Genomic DNA, 18,060 nt, shown 5'->3' on the forward strand with positions numbered 1-18,060 from the left:
AAAATAATTAAATATATAAAAGGTGATACACACACCCCCACGTACACATACACACACACACACACACACACACACACACTCGTTACAGTACTCTAGTATATTCACAAGAGCAAAAAATGTAAATATCCTATATCCAATAATAGGGAACTCTAACTGCATCAAGTTTATGGACTATTAGATAGACTGTACAATAATAAAATGCAGCAACATTAAGAGTTATAGAATAATCTTGGATACAAAGTACACAATAAGATGAGAGGAACCTGACTTTCAAGACGCAGAAGAAAAAAAGAGAGAAACATAAAAATAATACTAACAGTTTCACATAATCTGAAGATAATAAAGTTATATATACAATATAAAGATGAGGGCCATTTATTTTGGAAAACGTTAGTCTTCTTTCTACCTATTTTTTTTTTTTTTGAGACAGAGCCTTGCTCTGTCTGCCACGCTGGAGTGCAGTGGCACAATCTTGGCTCACCGCAACCTCCACCTCCCGGGTTCAAGCAATTCTCCTGCCTTAGCCTCCTGAGTAGCTGAGATTACAGGTGTGTGCCACCAGGCCCAGATAATTTTTGTATTTTCAGTAGAGACAGGGTTTCACCATGTTGGCCAAGCTGGTCTTGAACTCTTGACCTCAGGTGATCCGCCCACCTCAGCCTCCCAAAGTGCTGTGATTACAGGTGTAAGCCACCGTGCCCAGCCCTTCCTTTCTTAATGAAAACAAGTGTAGCACAGTTTAACTGTACAATTCTTTTTCTTGGTAAATTTCCTTTATTAAGAAAACAGTTCACTGAATTCCAAATGAACACTATTTCTTTTACAGACATCTGTCTTCAAGGGCTTACACTCCAGGATGCTATTCTCCTACCTCAGAGAGAATGCTTTAAGTTGTGCTCTGAGTACCCAAGAGAAAAGAGCTAAGAGTAATGTGAAAAATCATCCACTTCTGCAATCGTGCTCAGCCAAGCAGGCTGTTATGCCTGAGCTTGCAGTTTTGTTTACATATCACTTGTGACTATATCCAAGAGACGAGCAAAATCTGAGTGTCACAGAAGTGTGAAATGCCTACCAATTCACCTTTCAAGGCCTGCCTAAAAGGTTTAATGTGTGATAAATCCATTAGACTATAAGCCTAAGCAAGTCAACTAATGTTATCACAATTCCAAAGCTATGACTACAGACACCTGGAACATTAAAGTTCCTGAGAAAATGCATTACTGTGATTAATGAAGCATGCAGGCAGTTTCCACACAAAGGGAGCAGAACAAATATTTGTTCCATATATGGACAGATACATGTTTCTTCAAGATACAAACTCAGGCTGTTTAATAATCACTAGAGACTGCTCTGAGAAATGTGTCAACATATCACACATTTCAGACAATCATCACTAAGATGAAGCTATTAGGTAACAGAAAATGTTTCCTAACATTCGAGGCCACACAGCTTTAAAACACTACTTTAAATGTCACTGTCCTTTTCCTTCTATAAACCTTTACAAAGCAAAAAAATCAACCTTCTGAAACCCTACTGCCTCTGGAAGAGCTCCAAACCCAGAAGCAGGCAAAACAAGGCTTCAGTGTTGAAGAACAGCTGAGAGAACAAGGCCAGCAGCTGGAAACAGTTTAAGGACAGATGTCAACGCTCCTGTGACTGGAGGGGCACTGGCAAGAAACAGAGAGGCACTGCCACTGGATAGTGATGTCTGTAAAAGGCCAAGCTTTCCCTCAAGGAAAGGGAAAGGCCAGAGGATGATGCCAATTAGGAACACAGAAGAGCTACAGGACCAGGAGGCAAGCCACAGAGAGCTGGATAGGAAAGGAGAGGCAGAGGGCCAGGCAGCCTCCCTCTCAACGCTGCTGGCCTTTCCTTCTGCCGGTACTGGGCACCCCCTGCACAGGCGAGGGGAAGGCAAAGGAACAGGCGCCCGGAGTCCTATGCCGCAAAGCTTCCAGGGCAGCACTTCTCTAAGTGGGCCTAGGCAACAACTGCATTGGGTTTACCTGGATGCCCACCCCAGGCCTAAAATCCACAGTCTCTGAGCATGGGGCCTGGACTCCAGTGATTCTTTTGCTGAGAAAAGGACTCGAAGGAATTTCCTCCCAATGACGTTCCATATAAAACAGACTATGAGGGGACAACAGGGAACGATGCCTTTCACACGCTGTTCTAATGCCAATGCTTGCCTCCTCTTCATCATCAAAGACCCAGAAATAGTTGTCTCCACTGGTCTCCATTTCCTACCTACCTTCCCTCTTTTCAACCCAGTATCTTCATGTGTCACTTAACAAAGAAAGGACTCTGAGAAAATGTGAAGGCAATTTCATCATTGTGCAACCATTGCAGTGCACTTACACAGACCTAGATGGTCTGGTCTCCTACACACCCAGGCTCTAGGATACAGCCTATTGCTCCTAGGCTACACACCTGTCCAGCACTCGACTGTCCTGAAAACTGCAGGCAACTGGAATGCTGCAGTAAGCATTTGTGTATCTACACACAGCCAGATATAGAAAAAGTACGGTAAAAGTACGGTACAAAAGATTTTAAAATTGGTACATCGCTCTTACCCTGAATAGAGCTGGAAGGACTGGAAGCTGTTCTGGGTGGGTGAGTGAGGCGAGTAAGTACACTGCACAGAACACTCACTGAACAGGACATTACTGACATTACTCTCACAGTACTGTGGACACAAATACACACACTACATTAGCTTAGACCTACACAGCTGCCCAGAGTCAGGACCATCAACATCACTGTCTTGGGCCTGCACATCCTGTTTCCATGACACAAGGAGGTGTCATCTCCCAAAAGATCTTTTTCTAGACCACTTCTCGAAGGACCTGCCTGAGGCCGTTTTAACCTTTTTTATAAGAATACTCTCTTGAATAACAATAAACAATATAGTGCAGTAAATAAAGCAGTACATAGTTGTTTATTATCAAGTATTATATACTGCAGTTAATTTAGATGCTATACTTTTATGACTGGCAGCATAGTCGATTTGTCTACACGAGCATCACCACAAACAGGTAAATAATGTGTTTCACTATGACACTACATTACCAGGCAACAGGTGTTTTTCAGCCCCATTATAAACTTATGGGACCACTGTCATGTATGTGGTCCATAATTAATCAAAACATCATTATGTGGTACATATCTATATAACTGATGTCCATGCCTGAGCATATATGTGAAACTACTCTTGCAAAAGAACCCTTTCCAGGCCTTATCTTAACTCTCTGCCTTCATTCATTCATAAATTTTTTGACTCACTACAATATGAACTTGAAGAAATACATCAGTTTACCACCAAAGAATTTGCATAAAGTAACAATGTAAGACTATTCGCCATTCTTTAACACACACTACTCCCTTGGAGTCCACTGGATTCCCCAGCCTTTCTGGAGGTTCCTCTTTAGGCAACTCTGTCAGGTTTTGAGCATATCAGGAAACACAAGGGTCACTGCCTCAGGGAACTTTCAGTTCGAGAACAAAAATACCAATTATTATGATATGAGGGTTTCAATAATAAACTAGGACACAAGACACTGAGGATACTGAAATCAGCCTGGACAAGTTTAGAGGCATCAGGGACATGGCAATGGTTCAGGTAGAATGAAGGCACATGAGGAGATGGATGTGGAGACAAGTGGAAAGAAGATATTCCAGACAAAAAGTCTGCACATACAAAGCCATGAAGTCCCAAGAAGAATTGTAACAACTCCTTCCTAATCTTATTTCTAAGCATATGCCTTTCCGCACCTCCCTGCAACCCAAAATTGGAACTGTCTCACTTTTTCCTCTCTTTATAGAAAAAAAAGACTAGAAAAATATATGTTTTTGTAGCTATACCTTGTTGGTGGAATGAGTGGTTATTTTATCCTTAAAATTTTCTATTAAGTATAAATTAGATTATCTTATAATCTTAAAATATCAAAAAGGCCAAAAGGAATCTTGAAGAATTTCTGAGACATTACGAGTTGGAAAAAACAGGAAGGAAAACCAAGCAGGCAGGAGGAGCTAGATTACAGACAGCCTTAAATGCCATCCATGCTAAAAGTTTAGATTCCATTCTATAAATAGGAAGGGAACTGAAAAAATTTGGGCAGGCTAGTAACATATCTACATATACATGGCAGAAACTCAGTGGAGAAAAGGATGGGGGCAAGACAGGAGCTCCAAGACAAATACAGAATTTACTGCAAAGGTTCAAGCGAGAGGTGACAAATGTCTACATTCAGATAACAGCAACAAACAAGATGATGAACAAACAATGATTAGAAAGTAGCTAATGAGGGATCTGCTATTTATTTGGAGAAGGATGGGAGAAAAAGTAATTTACTTTTAAATAAGGAAGATGTAAGAGGGAGAATGGGGTTAGGGGAGAAAATGAGGTTTTAGAAAGGTAGATTGTGAAGTCTAGGGAAGATTCCTATTGGGAAGCTAAGACATGAATCAGTAGTGTCTCAGGAGATAAGTCAGTTAGAGTCACAGACATGAGGGTTGTCATAATAAAGGTGTCAAAATTCGGAAAATGGATGCGACTGGGAAGAAAAGAATACTTGGGAAGAAAGGAGAGCTGGGAACAAATTTGAAGAGGTGAAGACACAGGAAAGAGAAAAGGTTAAGTGATGAAGTCAAGCCTCCTTGGAGAAAAGAGGGTGGCATCTGGACCCCAAGGGGGTGGATCACCCTAAACAGAGACATGGTACCTCTCCTCTAAGGCAGAGCAGGAGGTGAGAAAGCAGAGAGAGTTCATTTATGCATGACTGTCTTTTTCTGAAATAGAAAGAACCACTGCTAGGAAAAGAGGTAGAGCTCCGGGGTTGCAGAAAATTAGAAAGATGCAATAGGATTAGAGTGAGAGCCTGCAATGGTGAGAAGCTCACCAGGTATTGGACACGTAATTTATGCAAGCACATCTATAACACTCATTTCACTTCTTACTATCTGCTAACATGTCCTCACTGATGGATTCTAGGCTGCAAGAAAATAGGGCCTGGGTGTATCTTATTTATAGTTCTCACCTAGAAATACTTGGCACAAAGTCCATGCTCAAAAATCTTTGCTGCTAGGCATGGTGGCTCAGGTCTGCAATCTCAGCACTTTGAGGGGCTAAGTAAGGTAAGAGGACTGTCTGAGACAAAGAGTTCAAGACCAGCCTGGGTGACAGAGTCAGTGTCTCTTTCTCTATCAATTAGCATATAGAAAAATGTAACTTTAACAGATGACTTTCCTCTTGAAAGTACCTATGTATTGAGGGTTATAATTTTTGTCAAAAAATGATATTAGAAGTTCTTGGATAAGTACCAAAGTTGAATGAATTTTCAACAAAATATAACTGAAGTCTGTTTTCGGATGTTATTCGGGTTAAGAAATGTGTTTTAGGATCTACTTGCCAGTTTCTCTTTTTGATCCAAATGTATGATCTGCCCTGATAAATAACAAGTTATCATATCCCTCCTTCCAAAAAGAAAAGTGAAAACCCATGGCGTTATGCAAAATAAGTGTACTTTTTCATTCATAAATAGATCAGGCATACCTGGGGAATGTTCTCTTGGCATAAATAGCAATCAATCATAATTAGTACCCAGGTGTGCCAATAAAAAGACATGACATGATAGGTTAGCAAAGACCAAAAAAGTGAGTTTCCGGAAGGAGTTCCTCGTTTCTGATCAAAGAAATTATACCTGCCAGCATTCACTGCCACCTTTTATTAAGGGGAAAGAATTCTACTGGTGTTATATGAGCAGCCATTTAAAAACTGGAATCTAAAGTGATTTCTCAGTGGGGCAACAAGGATGGCTGTTGATGTACTGTGACCTGGTAGGAGAAACGGGACATATGAGAGGAGGAAAAATCCAACTCTATCTTCCACAGCATATTTAATCTTACTTTATTTGGTGCTAAATCAAATAAAACCAGCCCTTGTACAAGCTGTTGTTAATTGCCTTTAATAATCTGTCCTGGGCCAGGTGGCTCACGCCTATAATCCCAGCACTTTGGGAGACTGAGGCAGGTGGATCTTAAGGTCAGGAGTCCAAGACCATCCTGGCCAATATGGTGAAACCCCATCTCTAATAAAAATACAAAAATTAGCCAGGCATGGTGGCAGGCACCTGTACTCGGGAGGCTAAGGTAGGAGAATCATCACTTGAACCAGGAGGTGGAGGCTGCAGTGAGCCCAAACTATACCACTGCACTCCAACTTGCGAGGGAGACTTCATCTCAAAGAAAAAAATCTGTCCGGTCCTGTTTTCTTCCAGGTATTTAAAATACAAGTGCCAGTAAATGGTTCTTATGTATTTTGGGGGGGAAACAATTTATTTTCCTTTTCTGCGGATATTTCAAAAATTAATTAATCTTTCAAGATGAACCAAGGTTTTTTTCAGGAATTATAGATTCTACATCCAAGTAGAATTCTATTTAATATGCTTTCTAACAATCAAATTCCTGACAAATGTGTTTGTGAAATAATAAAAGCAGCAAAACCTTAAATGTTTTACATTAACGTAGCATGCAAATACAAATATTCTAAACACTATCACAGAAACCCCTAAAAAAAAAGATTGGGGGGAGGGAATAACATACCTAATACAAGTAGAAATCGGGAGGAACCTTTGAGGTTTGCTATGGTTTGAATGTATCCCCAAGGTTCACATGTTGGAAACTTAATCCCCAAAGCAACAGGTGGGACTTTTAAGAGGTCACTGGGTCATGAAAGCTCTGCCCACATGAAGGAATTAATGCTATTACCATAGGAGTGGAACTGGTGCCTGATTAAAGACCGAGTTTGGCCTTCTTCTCTTCTCTCACTCTCTTTCCCTTCCCCCTTCTACCATGAAATGACGCAGCAAGACGACACCGGATAATACACTTCCCAGCCCCCAGAACCATGACATAAATTACCTACTCCATGGCATTCTGTTATAACAGCACAAAGACTAAGACAAGGTTCTTGTATCACGAGGAAGGAAACCGCCCTGAAAGGACTAAAATACGAATTCTGTGTTTTATTAATCAAACGTTAACTACAAACGTGATTTCGTTCAGGGACTGCTGCTCACTGTGGATTACTGAAAAAAAAAAAAAAAAAAAAAGAAGATTGATTTCTCAATTGAGAGGGCCAGACTAGGCACAGGCAAGAAGAGTATAATACACTATGTTTTGATGATTTAAAGTAATTCATAACAAAAAGTTATTTCATTTAGATCTTTAAAAAAATCAGACTTTTATTTCAGCACCTTCAAATGGACATTGAAGGATATAATAACAATAATGATAAAATAATAGCATCTATCTCCTCCAGGTAACTCTATGAGATAGAGAATAGTGTCTTTGTTTTACAAATAAGGAAACAAAACCACAGAGAGACTAAACAACTTGCAATGGTGGAATCAAAAGTTGCACAGGTGGAATTGAAACCCGACCATCTGAATCCAGAAACTATGACTGACTTCATTAAACTGTAATTTTTTGAAAGCCTAATCACTATTTTAAATACAAAAATTAGAATGCCCTTCTAGTGTTAGAACTGACTCAGAGCACAAAAATGGAAAGGGCTTATAATGTTCTATGAGTTTATTTCTTGGGCATTTGAACTTAATTGAGGCCAAGAAGAGTGTTTTAATTGCCATATTTCGTAAGTACAGACAGAGGTTTTGTGTCTTGTTCCTATAAAAGAATTTCACCTTAAGGTCATTTTTTACCATATGCAATTTTACCTAAGGGGTCATAATTCATTCCCTGAACAATAAATAATCTTAAACATCACCCACAAACAATCTTATTTTTTAGTGCTTAACCCAAATATGTGCAATTGTTTCCACTGTCAAAAATAGTGTATAACTGTTTTAATCTTCACTGTAAACTAACCTTTATCCATAAAAGTGTGGTTTTATATCCTGTTCAAACTTTTAAATACACTCATTATTTATTAATTTTTTAACAATGTTACAAATAATTCATTTAGCATTTTCTTTTACATTTAAAAATACAACCTTCAGAAACATTGTATGCACTATATTTGTAGGATTTAAACAATTACACTTTAGAAAAAAAATTACCTTAAAAAAATATAACAAGTTATGTTCATTTCAGAGTTGAAAATCAGGCACCTAAAAGCCAACTCAAATAAAAAGAATACACAAAAGAGTTCTCCCTATAAAAAAAGTCTTTCTGCAAGGGCACATTTTAGTTCAATACAATTAATTACATTCAAGTCAACAAATATTTATTGCATACTTATCATGTATCAGATATATATAAGTGACTGTGATATGAACCCAAGCGTGATTCAAAAGCCTGAGTACAGTAAGAAAAGTTTAAAGGTCTCATTATTTAAATACTTGAAATCTTTTCACCTTAATAGTAGAAAAGATTCTGATACCTATAGAGGTACATCATAAATGTCTCCTAAAAATTATAATAAAGTTGGAATCATCCCAAGTCTTGTTCTACCATCATTATTTTCTATATCTGTTTTTAAAAGGGAAAAAAAATAGGCCAATAACAAATTTTAGTATTTAAAACTCAATGTATTCCAAAAAAGAACACAGAGCCAAACTGAAAGACATGAGGTTCTTCCCACTTATCCCACACAGAAAGTAATAAAAATGGGAAAACCCTGAATGGAAGAAACAGGTATCTTCCTGAACTCTACACCATTTGAGGGTGACATCTGGAGATGGGTTCCTCCCATGACAAGGGCACCTTTCCCCTTACAGGAAGAACAGTGTTTTCCTTCTGTCTGGCAGGAAGAGGTGTGTTGGTGACTAGAGAGGTGTTTATGGCCTAAATATTAATAATAAGCCCTCATTAATGATTAACAAAACTTAGCAGAAAGAATTAAAAAAAAAAAAAAAGACATGAAAGAGAAGAGGCTAAGGGATCCCAGACAAAGATGTAACACCTCATTTGAAGTCCTCTTCTCCCCTCCTTGATAATTACAAAAGTAATCTGAATTAGAAAACCATCTAAAATTTACTACTCCCACCCAGAAGAAAAATGGCTTTTCAAAGAGCATTAACCCCCTTCTCACACAATGATAATATTAACCTGAGGCTAAGGGGCTCTAACAATAAAGGTTTGGCTGCACCAAAGCTACAGGTTCACAAAACAATTTGAAATCTGAGAACAGCTCACAACAGGGCTAGATACTTTAATTATACACTAACAGACTGAAGATAAAATTCATCACTAGTGACTCTATCCACCTTCTCCAGGAAAATTAGAATATGGAAGATCTTTATCACCACCCAGTCTACAAGTGTAAGGGAAAGATAAATAATGGACATAGTGAGAATTGGCAAACAAAATGCCTAAAAGATAAATATGTTGGTGATGGGGGAGGTAAAGCCTAGGACTGGGAACTTAACACCTAGGAAAGACTTCTACAGAACAAAAAGTGAAAGGAAGTCAGTGAAGAATCTTCTTTAAAAATAAGAGAAAATCTAGAACTCATTATGCTCTTGAAGGAAGTCAGAAAATCTCAAATAAATCTTGACAGTGATCAAAGAGTAAGACCACAAAAGCTAAGGAAAAGTATATACAGAACTAAGGAAGAAAATTTAGGCTGGAATCCTTTACAGAAGTCATAAACACGAAGAACAGAATCGACATGACAGGAACATCACACAAAATTCAAATAATAATTCAAGCCAATCAGATCATCTAATGGTGATCTGATAAACAACTGGTACAGCACCATCACCACCAGCAACCCCCACTGCCCTGAAAAAAGAATAGCTTTATCTGAGAAATGGGGAAAAAAAATGAACCATTTAATTCAAATGGAGGTAAGAGGGCACAAAATTAACAAGACTTCAGAGGATGAACTTAAAATAAAAGCAGAAAAATACCCTTTAAACAAAGCTATTAATCCATAATATGAAGGGCTGATCCAAAATGAGCTAAAGACCTGCCTGAACTTAATTCTTCCCAGCTCTTTCTTCCACTCAAAAAGGTAAGACATTATTACCTAGCAATTGACTATTTTTCAAAGCAGCCTAGTAAGGTGTTCCTTCTTTCCACTCTCTATGTCCATGGACAAAATTTTTGCTTTTCCCTGTGACAAGGAAAGAAGTTGGGAATGGTTTTTGGTTTAGAAAGTTTACTTTGGGGCAAGTTGACAAAGATAGCTCTGAGTGGAGCTAGCAAAAGAAAATAACCATCCTGGCTGGGTGCAGTGGCTCATCCCTGCAATCCCAGCACTTTGGGAGGCCAAGGCAGGCAGATTACCTGATGTCAGGAGCTCAAGATCAGCCTGACCAACATGGTGAAACTCTATCTCTACTAAAAATAAAAATTAGCCGGGTGTGGTGGCACACGCCTAGCTGTAGTCCCAGCTACTCAGGAGGCTGAGGCAGAAGAATTGCTCGAACCAGGGAGGTGGAGGTTGCAGTGAGCCAAGATCATGCCACTGTATTCCAGCCCTGGCAACAGAGTGAGACTCCATCTAAAAAAAAAAAGAGTTAACCATCCGATCAATGATAACAATAAGCACCTTATTGCAAGACTTGTTCCCCATAATTTCAATTAAGGAGAATTATATTCTCAAACTGCATAATTATATCCACTTTTTAAGCAGATCATTCCAAAATGCCTCCTTGATTAAACTAATTTTGATCACATTTTTTTTTTTTTGCAATGGAGTCTTGCTCTGTCGCCCAGGCTGGAGTGGTGGTGCAACCTCAGCTCACTGCAACCTCCACCTCCCAGGTTCAAAAGATTTTCCTGCCTCAGTCCCCGGAGCTGGAATTACAGGCGCCTACCATCACGCCTGGCTATTCTGTGTTTATTAGAGATGGGGTTTCAACATGTGGGCCAGGCTGGTTGGTCTCAAACCCCTGACCTCAGGTGATCCACCCAGCTCTACCTCCCAAAGTACTGGGATTACAGGCGTGAGCCACGGCACTTGGGTGACCACATCTTTTGTCACATCTTCTTCTCCATCCTGCCTGTGGTGGAGTGCATACAGTATTTTAAATATATGATAAATGTTTTAAAACCATGATAAACATAGGAAGAAAACAGTTTCTCATTTTACTCATCAGTAAGCTGTGAATAATATCTACTATAGGATTGTCAGAAAGATAAAATATGACCATGAATATGAAAGCTCAACAGCTCATAATTTTCTTGATTACTAAATCTGCTTTTTGTTCTCCAACTCATTAACTAATCATGGCCTTCTAAAACAAGAACCCCAGTGACTTGTGACTCTTTAATAAATGTTTCTCAATCTTTTTAATCCATGCTTCTTTAATAAGCATAAACCTTATTCCCTATTGTACTTTTTTGTCACAGTTTCCTGTTATACTACTAAATGTACTAAATGTGCTTTTTCGAACTCCAATTTCCTCCTCCAATAATCAAATATAACCCCAGACCACCCCTTTAAGCAGCACTGAAATCATAGTATGAAGAAAATCATATATAAACCATAAAATACTGTATACAGAGGAAGAACTAATCATCTACTATTCCTAATTTCCTAGATTATAAAAGCTTCAGTTATTTACATATTCATTCAATAAACATTTATACAGGAAAATGTTATTTCCATACTTCAAACAAATGGAACATGCCTAATTTTTACATGTAAATATTTTCCTCATCACTCCACTAAAATTATACTCCCTACACAAAACAAAATGCTGTTTTTCTTCTACCTTTTTGCTTTATTGCCTCTTCATCTCCTCACCAACCACAGTCAACTTAATTAACTCCTCCTCTGTGGTCCCAAAACAGCCTTGAGAGTGCCCAGCAGGGCAAATGACAAACCTTCAGTGATGCTCAATAATACAGGGTTATTTCTATTCAAACTTCTATTATAACTAATTGTATTCATGTCTGTGTCTCTCATTAGGCTGGTGTTGGAGGGCAAGAATCCAGACCTTCATTTGATATAGGGTTCATATAATCTTCTGATATATATGATATTATGTGGCCACGTACTACCTGTGAAATTAGAGTGGATTCTTCCTATGCTGTCCCTTGAATGTGGCATCCATCTGTCATTCAACCTTCGCTCATACCATTCCAAGCTCAGGCTTCATCTCCTACACAACGCATTCCAAAACCACACAAGCCAATGCTGATATTTTTCTCAAATACTGTTAGGGAATATTATCTGGTGCAGTACATTGTATACAACACTCTTTGGTATTTATGTTTTCCTGAACTGAACACAACTTGTCCCAACTAGACAATACAATTAACATCAAAGAGCATGCCAACTTCTTGATTCATGCCCAGTGAGGAAAGCATTTTTCAGGTTACTGGTACTCAATGTACTGACAGAATAAAATGTAATGTACAGCTGAGCTACATCTTGATGCAGAGCTGAAAGTGACAGATGCTGCTGGTCAACAATGGCAGGTATCCTTAAAGGAGTAGGTGACACAGTGGCACAGCGCCTACTCTCTCTGGGAATACCAAAAAAAAAAAAAACGTTTCTCATGGAGAGAGAACTGCACTCTACAGTACTTACATCAGGCAGCAGCAGCTATCCTCCAACTCCTGGAACAAGAGAATGAGGGAACATGCAGCCTGCTTTTAGGGTAGATGTCGAAACCAACGCCCTGGAAGTATAGCACTCAAAGGTCACACAAAAATTCAGTGGCAGAACCTGCACTGACACCCAGGTTTCCTGCCTCCCAGTCAAGAAGCCTTTACTACATCAAACTGCTTCTTTCATCAGGCATCTGAAAATAAATTACCACAAACATGCCAATCACTGGAAAACCCCAGATATACCTATGTCTTTCACAAAAATGTCACTCAAAGGTATTAGAAGTTCAGAGAAGAAACTGGGGAAGGTAAATGCTTTTCTGGAGTCCTCTTCCTCTACCCACCCTTGACTGTTAAGTGTTCCCAGGTCCTCCCCCAGCCCGTTTTTCATTCCACACCCTCCTTTGGTGCTTGCATGCACAGCCTATAGTTTCAACCAGCATTTAACAGACTTAAGAATTCCCAAATTGAAATTTCCCAATCAGATTTTTTTTTTTTTTTTAGCTCTCAATATGTGTATTCAACTGTACTTTAGACATCTCCACCTATGGTCACCTTAAAATAAACTCGGCCTCATAAGGTCATCATTTCCACCCTCCCCTTTAGCCAACCAGCACCCCCAGCTTAGTCACCCTCTCACCTCAGTGAACAGCACCTCCTAGCCAGAAACCAGGGTCACAGTGGGTTTCTTTCATTTCTCTTATCAAGTCTTGTCAATTCTCTCTCCTAAATACGGTAGTTCTTAAACCCCCACCCAAATCATCCTCCATACTAGGGATCTGCAAAGCTTTCTGACCATTCACCTTTATCGCTAAAAAAATTCTTAGCATACATGTACCCAAAATATACATAATTTAAAAATTCAAATACATGTACTTGTACAGCAATATAGTAAGATATAAATCATAATCAAAATTTTAAACTTTAAAGTGATGAGATTAACAAACATAATAGTAGACCTAAGATTTTCTTCCTATACTTCAGTGAGCCTTTTTACGCATCCCTGGGAATTAGGAATCTGCGCTTTGAAATTGTATGTAATGAGATTGGTCCTATAAGAAATATATACATATATATGCATGTGTATATACGTGTTTACATACTTATATATCTGTATCTGAGGCAACTTCTTTTCTCATACATACATTTCATAAGGTGATATGCACATGCTTAAACATATTGCTAAATACAGTTAACTCTATCTTCTAAAGCCACAAACCAAACAGCAAGTTTAAAGTTAGCTGACCTCTAAAAACCCACAGCCACTTTTAAAACAATAACAAATTTACAAAGTATAGTTTGGCTCCTTTTGTACACAGCTCCTGAAAGAAACATTTCTTCCACCTACTAATAGACGTATTTGAAGGCTGCTAATAATCTGACTTTTAAGGACTGTACCCCCTTTAACTTGGGTACATACCATAATATTCTTTCAGTTTTCCACAGCTATAGACACCCCTAGCATAATTCTTCAGCATCCAGAAGACGAATGTACCTTTCTGTATCTTAACCTCTCTACTCCATACCTCCCACCTCTGAAACAACCAGCCAAACTCTCAGAATCTAAAACCAAGTCAGAGTAAACACTAATACAATACAGATGTTTGCATGTTTACCTGATATAATCCTCTAGGATTCCCCCCTACAACCAAACAGATCCTAACTCTCTCGTAGAGTGAAGAAATCTGCTAAAATCTAACTAACAGAAGTCCAAATGAATCCTTTCAGATATATGCAGCTTGTTCATATTCAGAAAGTTACATCCTTGGACCTCAAAAGTTCTCTGAAACTTTTACCAGTTACAAGACGTTTCAGCTTATCACACTAGCAATATAGTTAAGAGCAAACCAGAGCACCTACAGAATATTAATATTTTTTCCAGATAGAACATTATACTAGTCTCCGCTATAAGCCACAACTTACTTAGGAAGAAGCCAAACAACAAAGACATTACAATCAGTGGCAAGCACTCTTAGGAAAACTGGCACCATGTTGTTTGACTGCAAAATGTGACCAGATGTCCCCACTGTCACTCCCAAAGTTAGGAAGTGAACACCAATGTAGAATTACATTTTCATTTGTAATGGTAATTTGGGGCTGATTTAAATGATACTGACCAAAGCTAAGAAGAAAGCTGTCTAATTACTAAATCTAGTGGCTTTCAGAATTGTTGATTCCATACTTTTCATGTAGAGAATGTTGAGTGAGGGTAACAAAAAATAATTTCAATATAGACCTTCACATGGTTAAAAAAGAAGTCACAATCATTGTAGGTCTAGGTCTGAAGTCAACATAGACGCATTAAACAGTCTATTTGCTTTCTGTTTACAGAACTAAAGTATTATCCACATTCTTTGTCCTTTTAACCAGCATTCTAATAACATCTTCCACCTTCATACTCAATCTTTGGATAAGTAAAATGGCTTTCTCCCCAAATGCCTGTAGGAAAACACCAAACTTTTTTATTTAACACTTCACCATTTTCAACCACGTGTGTAATATTAATCAATGAGACAACATTATTTAAAAATATAAGAATTACAGTGAGACTCTAAGTCCTGACCCCTCTGGGCCTTGGTGTCCACAAATGAACAGTTAACTGCCAACTAAAGTTCTTAATCATTTCTGAAAGTGGTCTATTACATAGCGTATTTTTAAGGGCATACGTGGTTTAAGAAAGATGTCTAACCTAAATTCCTCTAGCATGTTATTTTTGTACCATCAAAAATACAATTAAAAAAATAAGAACCTAAGAGCCAGGCTTAGGAACTCACACCTGTAATCCCAGCACTTTGGGAGCTCAAGGAGAGAGGACTGCTTGAGTTTGGGGCCAGCCTGGGCAGCATAGTAAGATCCTGTCTCTACAAAAAATTTTAAAAGGGTGCAGGCGCCTGTAATCCCAGCTACTAAGGAGGCTGAGGTGGGAGAGTAACTTAAGCCTGGGAGGTTGAGGCTGCGGTGAGCTGTGATGCACCTCTGCACTCCAGCCTGGGCGACAGAGACCCGGTCTCAAAACAAAACAAAATAACCTAGTAATTCTCCCCACCTGTTATCCATGTGGCATGTTGGTCCAGAGAAATTACTAATGATGTTACCAATTACCTTCTGAGATATTTTTTAACATCTTTTTATTATAAAGAAAGGGCTGAAAAGGAGTCAGTATTCATTAAGCATCTACTCTAAGTGTCTCGCATTTTGCATTTGATTTTCACAACTAGACTATAGTTAGGAAAGTTACTTGTGGTTTAAACGTGGACTCTGGAGCTAGACCCCATGCCTTCTCCAGGAGCTCCTGATGACCACAGGCAACTTACTTTTGCTCCCTGTGCTTCAGTTTCTCACTCAGAAAATGAGAATAAAAACAGTACCGACCTCATTAGAGTGGTTCCAGAATTAAATAATACATGTAAAATTCCTAGACCTAAACTTGGCCCTCATTGTCATTATTATAAAAATGAATAATTTAGTGTAGATATTATTGTTCCTATTTCACAGACAAGGAAACGGAAGCTGAGTGCAACTTACTAATCATACAAATGAGTGCAAAGTTTTTGACTCAAAACAACGAATTTCACGAAATAAAAGTTGCTTAGAGTAGGAGTCTCATAAATTCAATTTATGAAGCCTAAGAAATGACGTGAGGTAAAATGATACTAGACACAGGCCGGCTTTCAGGCTCGCGGACGGGGTCTGAGCGCGGGTGACCGTGGTCCTGCGTCCTGGTCCCGGGGTGCCCGGCAGAGGCTGGCGTCTCTGACTGCCGGGCACTCGCGTTTATAAACACGGGGAGGTGGACGGCACTGCCGCCACCACGCCTCTGGTCCCCAGCGGCTACGCGAGGCCACTTTCTGACCCGGCTCCCACCTCCCCCGCCCGCGGCGCTGGCCTCAAGGCTGCCTCCCGGCAGCGGGAGGACACCAGACCAGTCCCCGCCGCGGGCGCGGACAACCGACTCGACGCTGCTCCAAGGACGGCAGCCAGCGAGGGAGCGGGAGACAAAGGCACAGGACCCGTCCAGGGACGCGCCGAGTCCCAAACGCCGAGCCCCAGGAGACCTCGCTGGCTCCACCTGCGCTCGCCCAGCCGGGTGGGAGACTGCAGGTGTCAGGGGCCGCTCGAGCCCACTGCCCCGCAGCTCCCGCAGCCCCGACGTGACAGCGCCCAAGCCATCTACCCCCGCGCTCGGAACGCGGCCGGGTAGGCTCCGCGCCCGGGGACTACCAGCGCCCGCGACTCGAGGCGGGTGGAAGAGCCAGGCGGGTGGCAGAGCGCGGACTTCCTCCCCGGCGAGCCTGGAATCCCACCCCAGCCCCCACCCGCCGGCGGCCGCCCCCGCCCCCACGCCCGGCACAAAGGTCCCGGCGCGGCCCAGCAGGCGGCCCAAAATGCGGCGGCGCACCAGATCCCTGAGGCCGCGGCCCACGACCCCACGCCCGAGGGCCCCGGCCCCTACCTTCCCCGCGCGGCGTCCGAGCCCGGGCGCGGTGGGTTCGGGCCTGCTGCTCCGCGGCTCCCGCTCGGCCTCTCTCGCGGGCTGGCGGGGCCTCCCAGGTCTCGGGCGCGGCGGGCGGCGGCGGCTCCTCCCCCTCAGGGGCGGGAGGAGGGGACTCGGCGGCCCTGAGCCGCCCCCCGGCAGGAAACTAGCCGCGGCCCCGCCTTCTCTGCGCGTCCGATCCCGCTCCCGAGGCCGCAGCCGCCGCCCGCTCCCTCCGGAAACGCATTCCTCTCCCGCCGCGTCAGCCGGGCCCGGGGCGAGGAGGAGGCAGGAAGCGCTGCCGGGACAAAGGAACCGGCCCGCACGGGAGCGCGCCTTGGGGGAGACTGTGGAGGGCGGGGCAGAGACGCCGCAGAGGCCGTCCCGCGCCTCAGTTTCCTCCTCTGTGAAGGGCGTGAGGGGTCGGGTGCGCCCTAGAGCCCCGCGCGTTCCTGGCGTCGCCTCCTGAGCCAGTGTTTTTTGGTTCCGCTTCCTGGGAGCCGCGCGTCCGACCTCCCTTCCCGTTTGTCCACTGATGTCTCGTTTTGAGCCTGTGAGATCCTGCACCCAGGAAGCCCCCCCTTCCGTCCCAAGGCAAATCGGCACCTGAGCCCCGGACCCTGCAGGGCTCCATGGGGGCAAAAACAACGTGGTCCTTCTGGAAGGGAACTGGCTAAGCCAGGACTGCTTTCCTGGGGTGAGAATGTGCTTGCGTGTGTCTAAGAAAAAGGTGAAGACTTGGGGAAGCCCATGGGTGCCACGAAGGGTGGGGATGGGGAACGTTTTAGAAAATGGTGAGTTGTGGGCTGCTTTTGATAGGTTTATCTGAAAGTCCATTTATTGGGGAACAGGGATGAGAAAGAAAAGTTTCATCCTGAGGTGTATAGTTTCTGTTTCTCCTCACTTTTTTTTTTTTTAAACACTTGGAGATGGGGGCTGGAAACAACGTTTGAAAGAGAAGGAAACATTCATAATGAGAATGGCTGGGCACATATCGATTGGATGATTGAAGTTCCTACCAGCCAACATCATACTGAAACCCCGTAATTCAGTATGTGCTGCTG

General features: G+C 41.6%; 1 protein-coding gene across 2 annotated transcripts in view; it reads right to left on the minus strand.

Annotated features, from left to right (window-relative positions):
* Positions 1-17,051, minus strand: part of ITGB1 (integrin subunit beta 1) — a 49,757-nt gene extending 32,706 nt beyond the window's left edge. For both annotated transcript variants that reach the window (XM_017974180.4, XM_017974179.4), the window contains exon 1: positions 16,976-17,051. The gene's annotated coding sequence lies outside the window, so the exon portion shown is untranslated. The remainder of the gene's footprint in view (positions 1-16,975) is intronic.
* Positions 17,052-18,060: the final 1,009 nt, after the last annotated feature.

Source organism: Callithrix jacchus, chromosome 7, assembly GCF_049354715.1.
Source record: "Callithrix jacchus isolate 240 chromosome 7, calJac240_pri, whole genome shotgun sequence".
NCBI classification, from domain to species: Eukaryota; Metazoa; Chordata; class Mammalia; order Primates; family Cebidae; genus Callithrix; species Callithrix jacchus.